Genomic DNA, 15,386 nt, shown 5'->3' with positions numbered 1-15,386 from the left:
TTTGAGCGAGGGCGTATGGTGGGCATGCGGGAGGCCGGGTGGACGTACCGCCGAATTGCTCAACACGTGGGGCGTGAGGTCTCCACAGTACATCGATGTTGTCGCCAGTGGTCGGCGGAAGGTGCACGTGCCCGTCGACCTGGGACCGGACCGCAGCGACGCACGGATGCACGCCAAGACTGTAGGATCCTATGCAGTGCCGTAGGGGACCGCACCGCCACTTCCCAGCAAATTAGGGACACTGTTGCTCCTGGGGTATCGGCGAGGACCATTCGCAACCGTCTCCATGAAGCTGGGCTACGGTCCCGCACACCGTGAGGCCGTCTTCCGCTCACGCCCCAACATCGTGCTGCCCGCCTCCAGTGGTGTCGCGACAGGCGTGAATGGAGGGACGAATGGAGACGTGTCGTCTTCAGCGATGAGAGTCGCTTCTGCCTTGGTGCCAATAATGGTCGTATGCGTGTTTGGCGCCGTGCAGGTGAGCGCCACAATCAGGAGTGCATACGACCGAGGCACACAGGGCCAACACCCGGCATCAAGGTGTGGGGAGCGATCTCCTACACTGGTCGTACACCACTGGTGATCGTCGAGGGGACACTGAATAGTGCACGGTACATCCATACCGTCATCGAACCCATCGTTCTACCATTCCTAGACCGGCAAGGGAACTTGCTGTTCCAACAGGACAATGCACGTCCGCATGTATCCCGTGCCACACAACGTGCTCTAGAAGGTGTAAGTCAACTACCCTGGCCAGCAAGATCTCCGGATCTGCCCCCATTGAGCATGTTTGAGACTGGATGAAGCGTCGTCTCACGCGGTCTGCACGTCCAGCACGAACGCTGGTCCAACTGAGGCGCCAGGTGGAAATGGCATGGCAAGCCGTTCCACAGGACTACATCCAGGATCTCTACGATCGTCTCCATGGGATAATAGCAGCCTGCATTGCTGCGAAAGGTGGATATACACTGTACTAGTGCCGACATTGTGCATGCTCTGTTGCCTGTGTCTATGTGCCTGTGGTTCTGTCAGTGTGATCATGTGATGTATCTGACCCCAGGAATGTGTCAATAAAGTTTCCCCTTCCTGGGACAATGAATTCACGGTGTTCTTATTTCAATTTCCAGGAGTGTATTTTACTAACATTTTAATACAATAAATATCGTATTAACGAGTTGTAGGTTTTATTATTATTTAGTGGTCGTCTGGTTCGAAGCCACATTCTCACTAAATTGCGCTGACCAGTGTGTTCCGTAATACTTGTGTCTGAACTGGCATGTCCATCCTATCACACATCGGCGTCTGCCACGCTTTACGTAGGAGGCAAGTCTCCGATCTCCACCTTCGGTGACGAGGAGTTGCAACACCTTTTCCCCTACTCAGGTGTTCACCGTCCGTCAACTACTTTTCATGTAAGCTCATGACAGTAGCACGAGGACAACCCTCTAGCTACGCCTTTTCTGGAGAGCTCGTTACGGACTGATACGAAAGAAATACGGGGGTGAGATTAACCCAAACACTAGTAGCATCCAAATGTGTCGATTTCAGGGTCCAGTGAAACACCCGCCCCCCACATACTTTCACTGTTTCTCTCTTCTGTGTATCCGCCTCGACAGCTGAGTGCTCAGTGCGACAGGATTCCATACGGGTCCGTGTTTCATTCCCGGATGGGTCGGAGATTTTCTCCGCTCAGGGATTGGGTGCTATGTTGTCTTCATCATCATACCATCCCCGTTGACATATAAGTCGATGAACTGGTATCAACCAAAATGACTTGCACCCAGCGGCGGGTCTACACGATGGGAGGCCGTAGCCACACGACATTTCATTCCTGCTCTGTGCCACCGCAGATAACAATCAAATGCTCCATGTGTACTGGCAGTGCAGGAGCCTATGAGTATTCTGCCTCATCAAGGTAGAACCTGAATGATTCGGTAATGATTCACTAACCTGATATCTTGTAAACATGTTATTGTCCCACGGCCGTAGGAGCAGTCACATCACGAATCCGTTGTTCTTGAGAAAGAGCTGCAAAAGGCCCTCAGCTCTCCGAAATGATACGTAAAGTTCCTCTTTTGGGATACTAGGTGATTTTTTATCTATCTTAAAAATCACACTGCAGACAAAGCATTAAACTGCAGAGAATTTATTTTAAAAACGTATGTTACAAACTCACACGTGTCACAGACCATGTACAGTTATGCTCAAAAGTATCCGAACGACCTGAATTGCATTTCACCTGATTCGCATGCAACCCACATAACGCAGCCGTCTAGCAGGTCCTCTAATCGCTCCTTGGTACAGTCGTTTGACTATTGAAAATGGTCTCATCAAGTCACCACTAGAACACACTGCTCTGTATCGCAATAACTCAAGATGTAAAATAATACTACGATTCTACAAATATCAGGGAACACCTTACCACAGGCAAGACTGCCCTTAAGGCTTGTAAGCTCACATTTATTACAATAAATGACATACCTGAAATCTTACCACTGTCATTATCACGTCAGATAGGTAATGCACGTAGTAAGTTCGTCGTATTCATAATTTTCTCTTCAAAGGAACATACCGTACTTACTATTTAACACAAAATGACATTAAAAATTTAAGTTATTCACGAGAAGCTAGTTGAGAATATGTATGAACTTCAAATGACACGACGAACCGTCTAGTTCTGCATATGGATTCAGACCCAGGTCATGCAGACTAAGCAAAGATTACGTGACTGACGGAAATTACCAGTCGTTCCTGATTAGGCATACAGAGAGTCATATACCTCGATTTTAGACAGTATCAGTTAGCAAATATCAACTTTAAATTACATAACCGAAAAATTTTTTAGTGGACGCGAATTCCTACCCACCACCTATTGTCCCTGTGAACGAACTACGAGAGATGTTAAATATTGCCTCTTAGCGAGTAACTTACTTGAAATGCCGTGAGGTACAGCTTTGTGTTGCACAGGGATTCGAACCCAGAGCCTAATCGGATAGATATCGAAGCACAATCAACTGTGACGTATCGGATTTTCTCGGCAGTAGCTAGATGTTTTAACTGAAATGACGAGTCGAAACATTAACTTTTTCTTTCCCAGGACTCCAACCTGGCACCTATCGCTGTTGTATTCTAGAGAAAAAGAAGGTTAAATATGGGTTTGTTGCACCAGCAGCGACATGTGAGCATGTTTGAACTAGAAATAATATGACGAAAAGTTCAGTGCTTACTGGGAATAGAGCCCCTCACATATCGTTGTTGACTACACACGAAGAGACGTCAGGTACCGAATTTTTCTCCGCCAGCAGCTCAGAATAACATCTTGAACTTACAGTGATCTCGCAAATAGTTCTGTGTCTCACTGGGAGTGAAAAACGTCAAATATCGTTAGTGCTGACAACGATCGAAAGTACATTAAGAATCGAAATTATTATACACCAGCAGACAGGTTTTCTCACGCTAGAGCCTGATAATACATGATGAAATCTTTAGTGCCGGGCTAGGATTCGAACCCATTCACGCGCAATATGTGGAGATGTTGAGGAATCTGAAGTTTTCAACAAACAACAAATTATAGCCGAGCTGTATTGTCACGAAGGGAACAAATTCCACGTTAGGGGCGGTCTGAGTTGCATTCACAGTTCAGAACCAATTTTATCGACATACAGAAGCTCAGATAAAAGGTGGATGAAGTGTCCTGTGAGCCCACATAGCATTTGTTCCGTCACTAGAAATAAATAATTGGTATACGAAGGCTACTGGTGATAGAGTTTCTACATGTCGCCATTCCAGACTTTATTGTGGCTCAACCTAACGTCTACTTGGTAGAGAAGGAATATCATTTTGAATGTGAATTTCACACCACAACGCCATTATATCTTCTTCACTTGGTGTAGCCAGAAGAGAATGGAATCTGTCTCTCGCTAACTAAAATAATAGACCGGAGCCGTAATATAACCCAGACCATAGATATATGAACCATCATGAACCTAATAGACCATCAATCACTCTTCTCAGCGGCTCATTTCTAACGCCGTTTGTCACAATGGCTTAGAATTCTGGCACACAGGCTCCCTGTATCAATTTGCAGCAAGTTCAGTAAATTTATTCACTTGGTTGACCGAATCATTATGAACTAGCTGCCTCAGATTCCCAGTGCATACATTCAACTTTATTTTGTAATCGCCAAATAAAATCACGTAACTGCACCAACACAGAACTGCCAACAGTGTAGGATGCAGGTATTTAAATAGGAATTGCTCCCTTCCACTTGAGCTAGTCCATTGCGCTATCTGCTACTTGAAAACCTCATGCAGTGCAAAAGAAAAGGTGTAACTGTTTACCTGACGATGTGCATTATCCCACAGCGCTGTAGAATGCAGAATTTCAGGAGGTATTCTTATTGACTTCTGGAGCTGTTGTAGCTATGTGTCAGCTAGTAGCGTAATGGTAAGTATCATGCGTGGAAGATAAGAGGTCGCGAGTTGGAGTACATTCAGTGCTATATTTTCTAAAACACAATGCTGCTGTCTGCTAAATTTAACAATGTAATGGAACTTGTAACATAATTCCCTTCACTTCTCAACCCAAAATACACTCCTGGAAATGGAAAAAAGAACACATTGACACCTGTGTGTCAGACCCACCATACTTGCTCCGGACACTGCGAGAGGGCTGTACAAGCAATGATCACACGCACGGCACAGCGGACACACCAGGAACCGCGGTGTTGGCCGTCGAATGGCGCTAGCTGCGCAGCATTTGTGCACCGCCGCCGTCAGTGTCAGCCAGTTTGCCGTGGCATACGGAGCGCCATCGCAGTCTTTAACACTGGTAGCATGCCGCTACAGCGTGGACGTGAACCGTATGTGCAGTTGACGGACTTTGAGCGAGGGCGTATAGTGGGCATGCGGGAGGCCGGGTGGACGTACCGCCGAAATGCTCAACACGTGGGGCGTGAGGTCTCCACAGTACATCGATGTTGTCGCCAGTGGTCGGCGGAAGGTGCACGTGCCCGTCGACCTGGGACCGGACCGCAGCGACGCACGGATGCACGCCAAGACCGTAGGATCCTACGCAGTGCCGTAGGGGACCGCACCACCACTTCCCAGCAAATTAGGGACACTGTTGCTCCTGGGGTATCGGCGAGGACCATTCGCAACCGTCTCCATGAAGCTGGGCTACGGTCCCGCACACCGTGAGGCCGTCTTCCGCTCACGCCACAACATCGTGCAGGCCGCCTCCAGTGGTGTCGCGACAGGCGTGAATGAAGGGACGAATGGAGACGTGTCGTCTTCAGCGATGAGAGTCGCTTCTGCCTTGGTGCCAATGATGGTCGTATGCGTGTTTGGCGCCGTGCAGGTGAGCGCCACAATCAGGACTGCATACGACCGAGGCACACAGGGCCAACACCCGGCATCATGGTGTGGGGAGCGATCTCCTACACTGGCCGTACACCACTGGTGATCGTCGAGGGGACACTGAATAGTGCACGGTACATCCGAAACGTCATCGAACCCATCGTTCTACCATTCCTAGACCGGCAAGGGAACTTGCTGTTCCAACAGGACAATGCACGTCCGCCTGTATCCCGTGCCACCCAACGTGCTCTAGAAGGTGTAAGTCAGCTACCCTGGCCAGGAAGATCTCCGGATCTGTCCCCCATTGAGCATGTTTGGGACTGGATGAAGCGTCGTCTCACGCGGTCTGCACGTCCAGCACGAACGCTGGTCCAACTGAGGCGCCAGGTGGAAATGGCATGGCAAGCCGTTCCACAGGACTACATCCAGCATCTCTACGATCGTCTCCATGGGAGAATAGCAGCCTGCATTGCTGCGAAAGGTGGATATACACTGTACTAGTGCCGACATTGTGCATGCTCTGTTGCCTGTGTCTATGTGCCTGTGGTTCTGTCAGTGTGATCATGTGATGTATCTGACCCCAGGAATGTGTCAATAAAGTTTCCCCTTCCTGGGACAATGAATTCACGGTGTTCTTATTTCAATTTCCAGGAGTGTAGTTGCATGTGGGGAAGGGGTTAACTTCAGCGACATTTTGTTCATTTCAGGTTTTATGGACAGCCAGAGAGTAGATGCATCTCGAAGCTTCTGTATTATGTATGGGTAGAGTGCATCGCGCCAAATTACGCCGGTAAAGTATTTTCTACATTAGGTGTCGTCTGGTAGTGGCACTTTATTCTTCTTCAAAGCTTGTTTGACAGCTTTAACTCAGAACAAGTTTTCTACATGCATGTAATCAATAAACCGCATATGCATTTTCAGATTGTTATAGATAACATCAGAGAATTCGCATATATCGTTGATGATTAATTTCTCTCTTATATTTACTATTGTTTTAAAACATTAAAGGAAACCTTTTGTTACACCTCAAGGTTTACGGACTGGAGCGTACTCAATAATAATGCTCAGAACTGACTGGAAACTAAGCATCATAAATCAGTAACTCCCATAGCTGTTTTTATATGTCTTTTGTATGTGTACTCAAAACTAAAAAACTCATTCACAGACGTTTTCGTGCCTCGCTGATAGTCGAACACAAGAAACAAATAAAAATAAAAAAAGAATGTTTGTGTCTGATAGAGGGAGAGAAGGGGAGAGAGAGAGAGAGAGAGAGAGACAGAGAGAGAGAGAGAGAGAGAGAGAAATCAAAAAGAATGAGAGAGAGAGAGGGTAAAGCATTGTAAACAAATTGAATCATGGTATGTAAAGAAATCTTTCATTAAAATAACACGTTCCACATCATGACGAAATATCGTATTCATGATCTATGAAACATGAATTAATCTAAGGTAATCTAATCTAATCATATCATATTGATGAGTAGCCATGAAGAGTCATGAATTACCGAAATTTTGGTCAATACCGGTAACCAAATCTAAACTTGAAAATAAAAGTCGACAATTTTTGTAATAAACTGGGACTTCTGTCAAGACCCTTTCGTCCCTGTTAATTAACCACGAAAGATGTCTGATATACCTCTATTCTGAAGTAACAAAGTGTACATGCATTTAATGGTGAAGTGCATGATGTGAAGTTATCTGACGGAGATACTAACCCAACACGGTTCTTTCCCTGTCTACGGAATCCTTTTCATGTTAATATCAAACATCAGCAATTACTCGTAGATTATATTAAAACTAAAGTAACTGATGAAGACGTTACTTGATAACAAAAACGCGCTGCCTTTCTTCACTTTTTTGCGCCTAGAAATGGCTATCGTGTACTGCCAAAGAAAAAGACAAGAGATCTTACTGCCTTCAATCTAAGCAATCCAAGTACAAAATTTTCGCAATATTAGTTCAAATTTAATATTCGCTTCTATAATGTAGGAAAGTATTTCACAGTTGTAAAACTCGCATCTGACTCATTGACCTTTCACTTAGTCGCTGACCATAAATTCTAGCTCAGGGTGACACCAGATTAAGGAACCTAATGAAGTGAAGACTGTTTGCCAGTGCTCTTTCTCACCGGGAAATACACAATTCACTCATTGGGCTCCATAAGTACACTGTAACAGTAATTTATGTGTGTTTGCAATGCATATGGATTGTAGAATTTATTGATGCTCTCTCTTCCACTTCTGTACACAATATGCCTGACCTAAATGTGCCCTTTATCATTACAGGCCCCGGGCAGTGCAACATCATATTGACAGTAGTAATGTGCTTATACTGACAACCTGAATGTTCGTTTCACCTGATTTTGTAATCATGACCTTTTAGTGGGAGACATTTCGTCCCTCTTTTCCTTCTGTGAGATTTGTCAGTAAGCTTTTTGCCTTCGATCTGGCGAAATGCGGCAGAGTACGGCTGGTAAACGATTCAAAAACTACGATTTAGTGCCGTTAAGTCGATTTCTTTAAACATTGTCGTAGCTGAAGGAATTTAGTTTCGTTTTAAATCGTTCAAGCAGCAACGTGCATACACATCTGGAATAGGAAAAAGCTCATTATGCAGGTACGAAGGTTGTAAAACAAACTTCCCACGGTTTGTGTGAGGTTGATCTTTTCGTTTGATAGCACTGCGTAAGTATTTTGTCTGAGGTATCACAGGTAGTGTTCCTGTAGCTGTGGGAATCATTGGTTGAAAACGAGTTTAACACCAATGGGTACAGCACTGCTAAACATTCAAAATAATTATCAACCTAAGTCTGAGTTCATCCGCAAACTGAGGCGAATTTATAATATTGAAGCTAGACTGTGTATCTTTGTCTTCCTCGAGTCGGCATTAGAAGGCGTTTACACACACGTATACAATATTATGAATACTTCGAACGCTATAGTTAACGTTGCTCTCATAAACTACTTTTGTTTTTTTAATTCTTTTGGGTCTTCAGCGTGCAATAAGAGTTGTAGACACAGTCTTAGAGCAAAAAATTGACCACCGAATCGTTCACAAAAGGTGGGAAAAACAGTCGTGCTCCTCTCAGAATTCTATGTCCGGCAATATGCTCGATCTGGCAGCATTGTAGACTGCGGTACTTCCCACAGGCGGTCTTGAAATCAGTCTTAGTACATTACTCTTGACTACGACCGTAGTCTTGAGGTAAAACGCGAGACTAGCTAATACGACGTCTAGTAACTAAAAGCACACGTCGAAATAGTTTTTGTGGCCCCTTTCCTCTCGGTGCTGAAGTTATCAGTGTAATTCAAGCGAATCTGCAATAGATTTCGCTTTCTGTCACACTGGTAATTATAGTTTGTTTCAACATTGTTCTAGCGAAAGATTTCTTTGCCGACCATCTGCCTCTGAACACCACATGCGTCTGAGTTTTCTGGGACCTGTTTACTGCCTACCGGCTGGGGCTGATGCACTGCATTGTCTCGCCTTCTGCCGACGTCTGCTCCACTCTGCACTCTCGACCATGTAAAATGCTTTAATGTTGTTGAGTGGTGACCCCCAAAATCTGTCTGCTATTGGTGTTTCACTCTTGATAGCAAAGGAGGCGCCGAACCGTTTTTATTTGATGATTATTTTATTACACTAGGATGCAATACATCAATGTGGCACAGAATTAATTTCATTGTTTCTGAGCCAGTGAACTACAATTAAAGCGTCACACTCTGTTCTTTTTCCTTTCATGGGACGTTCTTCAAATAATTTATTATTGTCATGGATTCATACGTGTTAGTCAAGGTACAGAGAGTAAATGCAATGTAATGTGTTTGGTTTCTTTCTTTGATTCTCTTTGGTAAATGGATGCAAAAGATTGTGTCAATACCCATCGGAACCTGCTCTATAGCTACTCAGGCACATTGCTTGTTTTTAGGTCTATACCTTAATTAATGGAGAAGTGAACGCTGTTCACAAGTGATATTCAAAATATCCAATTGGATTTAAGGCGACAAAATCGATCATATTTGAAGCTACCCAGAGAAAAAGTAAGTTACTAGAGCCGCTCTTAGCAAATGTCTGCAGGGAGTTCCTAATTGCTACTGTGGAAATTTAGCATAGAGGCCCTATAGTAATCAAGGGGTTCATTTCCTTCATACTTATCACCCTCGCATGTGAGTCTTAAGTGAAGAACAATATTGAAATTCGTATCGCTGACGGTGGATTCGAATGTCTTCAGAGACGCTGGTATTGCGAAGCAGCTTGGCAGTCAGAAAGCCAAGATCTATGACCATTAACACAACTTACTGAGTCGAGCTACCAAGAGGATTTGATGTGTAAAGGTTTTCTTCCGATTTCGATATAGAATTTTTTCTGGAAATTCGCAGCTCCTTAAAATATATCAGAAAAAAGGTCCCACACGCTGGCCCCTTACCACGGTTAGAACTGACGACTGATTAAGCCGTTCTGACACGAGGCACGGGCGGTACCAGCGGGCTACGGACACACTGCTGCCTGTACGCCACCCTCATCATGGTATTGGTCGCTCAGCCTCATAACGCATCGTGAAAGATAATAAAAGTTGTTACTTATGTGAAGAATAGCATTTCTTTAGCAAAAAAATTGAATTTTCAGTCTCAGTGTCTTAGTTTAGATTAGGATTATATAGCACGAGTCATTCAAATGGAAAAGGAATATCAAGTGAATTTAGCGAGTCAACTCAGTACCATATGCAGAAGTGATTGCACTGTCACAGTGTTGCCAAATGTTTGTGACGATGTTGCCAATTCTCAGCTGTGCTAGGAACATCTCTGTAGCGGTGTGCGAGGAGAATCCCGTGCTCCAGTCACAGGAGGATATGGAGAGGAGGCGCAGGGTTTTATTAATATGTAGCGTTTTCTCCTATCAGTTGTGTCAAACATTCAAGTGTATAATCTTCCATCACGATTACAGTATCCTACAAAATATATACGAATAAAACAGTTCCCTTGTTACTTTGTGACAAAAGATTATTTCAGTACAATAAAAAGTCTTTGGAAATCACTTATGCCCACCTGTCACAAAAGTAAGATAACAAACACTTTGCACCTAGAAATCGATTGCACCTATGTGCAGTCTTGTGGCTTTTAAATAAATGGTCTTAACGGCACTAAATCGTGGTTTGTGAGTCATTTACCACCTGTACTCTACCGCATTTCACTGGTTGGAAGGCAAAAGGCTTACTGACAAATTTCACATAAGGAAAAGTGGGACGTAATGCCTCCCACTGGAAGGTCATGTTGTTTTATTAAATGACTTCAAAATCAGGTAAAACGAACATTCAGGTTGTCAGTATAAGCACATTACTGTTGTCAGTATGATGTTGCTCTACCCAGGACCTGTAATGATAAAGGATCCGTTTAGGTCAGGCATATTTTTTACAGAAGTGGAAGAGAGAGCACCTCTAAATTCTAATCGGTATGCATTGCATACACACAGTGTACTTATGGAGCCCAATGAGTGAATTGCGTATTTTCCGGTGAGAAAGAGCACTGGCAAACAGTCTTCGCTACATTAGGTTACTTAATCTGGTGTCACTCTGAGCTAGAATTTATGGTCAACGACTAAGTTTAAGGTCAATGATTCGGATGCGAGATTTGCATCTGTGAAATATTTTCCTACATTATAGAAGCGAATATTACATTTGAACTAATATTGCGTTAATTTTGTACTTGGATAGCTTAGAATGAAAATCTTTCTGTTTATTACAAAGGAAAACAATTGATTTTCTAAAACATTGCCTGTCAGACACAACTTGAAACAGGTCATGTCGACCAAATCATATGGAAGAACTGACAGCGACGTATATCGGAGGGCAGTAAGATCTCTTGCCTTTTGCTTTGGCAGTACTCGATAGCCATATCTAGGCGCAAGTAAATTAAGAAAGGTAGCGCGTTTTTGTTATCAAGTAACGTCTTCATCAATTGCTTTAGTTTTAATGTAACCTACGAGTAAATACCGATGTTTGATATTAACGTGAAAAGGATTCCGTAGACAGGGAAAGAACCTGTTCTTGTGAAACTACTTCTATAGTGACCAAAAGACATCAAATGATCTTAAAGTATAGTGTTCCAGTAGTGGTATGAAGAAAATGATAGTAATAATGACGGTAATAATCGAATTATCCGGTAACTTCACCCTTCCCAGTGGATTTTCTCGAATTAAGAAATTTGCTGAATTTGTGAAAATTTCAAAATGGCTTCACATGGAGCCTATGATGCCTAGAAGAGTCTTTACATCCTGCGGACATGAGAATAGCATAATCTCCGCTTCAGAAGCTTGCTTCTACTTAACCATTTAATAGAATCGCGTTTTGTCCACAGTGACTAATTTTGTAAGATAAGCACATCATCCGTGACAGCAAACTCCTGGGGCTGGGGAAAGTGGCCACAATGGTCAGCGGAACGAGCTATCACAGGTGCAATGCGTGGGTTCGGGCATTTACCTTTAAGAGGCAAAAGCAGATTTACTTTACCCCTGGTAACATCAAGAGAAAGACGTTTTAATCCAGAATGCGCATTAAACATCACGTTCCTTCATTACCAACTGGGCAGAGCCGGTTTACGTTGGGAAATGACATAGCGGAAGTCATGGTAAACAGAAATACAGTCGCCAGTAAACTTATTTACACTAGAAATTTTATTTTATTTGGTGAACCGATAGCTATTTAAAGGAACAGGGCTCTTACTTTACTTGTACTTGATTGAATTAGAGACGTTGAAAAATTTGGTGCTGGACTGTGGTTCGAATTCGTATCTCCTCTTTCGAGGGTCTGAATCTCTCGGAACAGTATAGTTCAATCATTTCGTTCCTTTTCTCAAGAATGCAATCTTCTCTAGGTGTCCTCCAAAGGTAAGTATGTGGGTCCGAATCCTGATACAGTACAAAAATATTCATAATTTCAAGAACAATCAAGTGCACTCCGTCCTGTTAGTGAAAATTAATGTGTATTTTTAATTTCTGTTCATGTGTGGCCAACAACCACAATAGGTGCCGTTATTTCTGGTCAAACTCGCACACATCTTACTATTGGTGAGTAAACAACTGATACTCAAGCTATATTCGTGGATGCACGGTAGGTGTGTAGTTCGATTGTCGCTTAGGCACAAAAGTTTGTTTACTTATTTTAGATTCAAACACCTACCAACTAGTAAGAAAAACCGATAAGTAACATTTGATTATACTTAGTTAACAATCCAATTACGTGTTGGGTTCGTATCTCCGTCACATAACTTCACATCGTGCACTTCATCGTTAAATGCATGTACACTTTGTTACTTCGGAATAGAGATATATCAGACATCTTTCGTGGTTCATTAACAGGGACGAAAGGGTCTTGACGGAAGTCCCACTTTATTACAAAAATTGTCCAGTTGAGATTTGGTTACTGGTATTGGCAAAAATTTCGGTAATTCATGACTCTTCATGGCTACTCATCAATGTGATATAACTAGATTAGATTATTAGATTACATTAGATTAATTCTTGTTCCATAGGTCATTAATACGATATTTCGTCATGATGTGGAACGTGTGATTTTAATGAAAGATTTCTTTACATACCATGATTCAATTTGTTTACAATGCTTTACCCTCTCTCTCTCTCATTCTTTTTGATTTTTATCTCTCTCTCTCTCTCTCTCTCTCTCTCTCTCTCTCTCTCTCTCACACACACACACACACACACACATACACACATTCTTTTTTATTTTTATTTGATTCTTGTGCTAGACTATCGGCGATGCACGAAAACGTCTGTGAATGAGTTTCTTAGTTTTGAGTACACCTACGAAAGAAATATAATAACAACTATGAGAGTTACTGATTAATGATGCTTAGTTTGCAGACAGTTCTGAGCATTATTATTGAGTACGCTCCAGTCCGTAAACCTAGTTACAGAAATGCGAATCAGACGCATTACGTATTCCAGGCCGTAGCAGCCGCGACTTGGAGACACCAGCTATGGTCACTTCCCTGCCCGCTGTAGGATCACATCGGTTCGTCTTTTTCCTGCTGGTGTTGTAACTGAGATTTGGCAACAAGGTAATATATGTTTGGCAACTCTGTGATCGACGAGTTACTTCCTGGTGTGCACGGAATTGAGCCTCAAAGTTCACTTGATTTTACCTGTCATTTCCATTGAATAATCTGAGTTATTATCGCTTGAGGTGTAACAAAAGATTGTAAATGTACGGTTTTCAGCCCAGGAAAGCCATTGCACGTGCAAATCGCAACTAATCTCGTCCTTAAAATTGCAGTTTACGAGTTCTAGCGACTATTGCTCTCGCAAGAGGAAGCTAAGACACATACTTCTTTGCAAGCTCTGTGGTAACGTGCTGACCTGTGAAAAACCGTCTGTTATGTTTCGCAGTTCCAGTCTCACTGCGTGTAGCGTTTTTATCCCTTCTGTGAAAGTGCTAGAAACTCTCAGATCAAACATCGATAAGGAAAGCGCAAGGAAACACTTTCGGCTCATAGTGCAATGGTGAAAAACTTACAATGCTGCACAACAGGTAACGCCTCTTTCCGCTGCTGACAAGCAAATTTTGGGTTTCTAGGAATACATAACTTTATTTATGAAATGCCACATTTGCATACCTCTTGAATATGACACAGCATACAAATTAAACACAGACCCAATCAAAATCTATGTGAGTAGTATTTTATTAATTTGTGACGATAGACGCATGCTTGTGTACAGATACTCAGTTTTATTAAAACAGAATTTCGTCGTAAGGTTTTCGTGGGTAGTTTAATTTCAATTTTTATAAAACAGTTCACAATTTTCGCAAGTTTTCCTTTAATGTTGTTAAAACAATAGTAAATATGAGAAAGAAATTAATTATCAACGATATATGCGAATTCTCTGATGTTATCTGTAACAGTCTGAAAATGCACATGCGGTTAATTGATTACATGCATGTCGAAAACTTGTTCTGAGTTAAAGCTGTCAAACAAAGTTTGAAGAAGATTAAAATGCCACTACCAGACGACACCTAAAGTAGAAAATACTTTTCCGACGTAATTTGACACGATGTGCTCAACCCATACATAATACAAAAGTTTCGAAATGCATCTACTCTCGGGCTGTCTATAACACCCGAAATGAAGAGACTATTTTGGGTTGAGAAGTGAAGGGAATTATGTTACAAGTTCCATTAGATTGATAACCTTAGCAGACAGCAGAATTGCGTTTTAAAAAATATAGCACAGAATGTACTCGAACTCGTGACATCTTATCTACTACGCGTGATACCATTACGCTACTAGCTGACACATAGCTACAACAGCTCCAGAAGTCAACAACAATGCCTCCAGAACTTTTGCATTCCACAGCGTTGTGGGATAATGCATATGGCCAGGTGAATACTTATGAGAGACAAACAGTTACACCTTTTCTTTTGCACTGCACGACGTTTTCGACAAGCACATAGCGCAATAGAGTAGCTCAAGTGGAACGGAACACTTCGTATTTAAATTTCTGCATCCTACACTGTTGGCAGTTCTGTGTTGGTGGCAGTACGTGATTTTAATTTGGCGATTACAAAATAAAGTTGAATGTGTGCACTGGGTAGCCAAGGCAGCTAGTTCATGGTGACTCGGTCAACCAAGTAAATGAATTTACTGAACATGCTGCAAATTGATACAGGGAGCCTGTGTGTCAGAATTCTAAGCCAGTGTAATACAACAGCGTTAGATAGCAGAATGAGCCACGGAGAAGAGGGTTTGGTGGTCTGTTGGGATAATGATGGTTCATATATCTATGCTCTGGGTTCGGTTCCAGCTTCGGTCTATGATTTTAGATAGCGAGAGACAGATTTCATTCTCTTCTGGCTACACCAAGTGAAGAAGATACAGTGGCATTGTGGTCTGAAATTCACATTCAAAATGATATTCCTTCTCTACCAAGTAGACGTTAGGTTGAGCCACAATAAAGTCTAGAGCGGCGACATGTAGGAACTCTATCACCAGTAACCTTTTTTATACCAGTTATTTGTTTC

Source organism: Schistocerca piceifrons, chromosome 6 (assembly GCF_021461385.2).
Source record: "Schistocerca piceifrons isolate TAMUIC-IGC-003096 chromosome 6, iqSchPice1.1, whole genome shotgun sequence".
Lineage (NCBI taxonomy): Eukaryota > Metazoa > Arthropoda > Insecta > Orthoptera > Acrididae > Schistocerca > Schistocerca piceifrons.
This window is presented reverse-complemented; position numbering follows the sequence as displayed.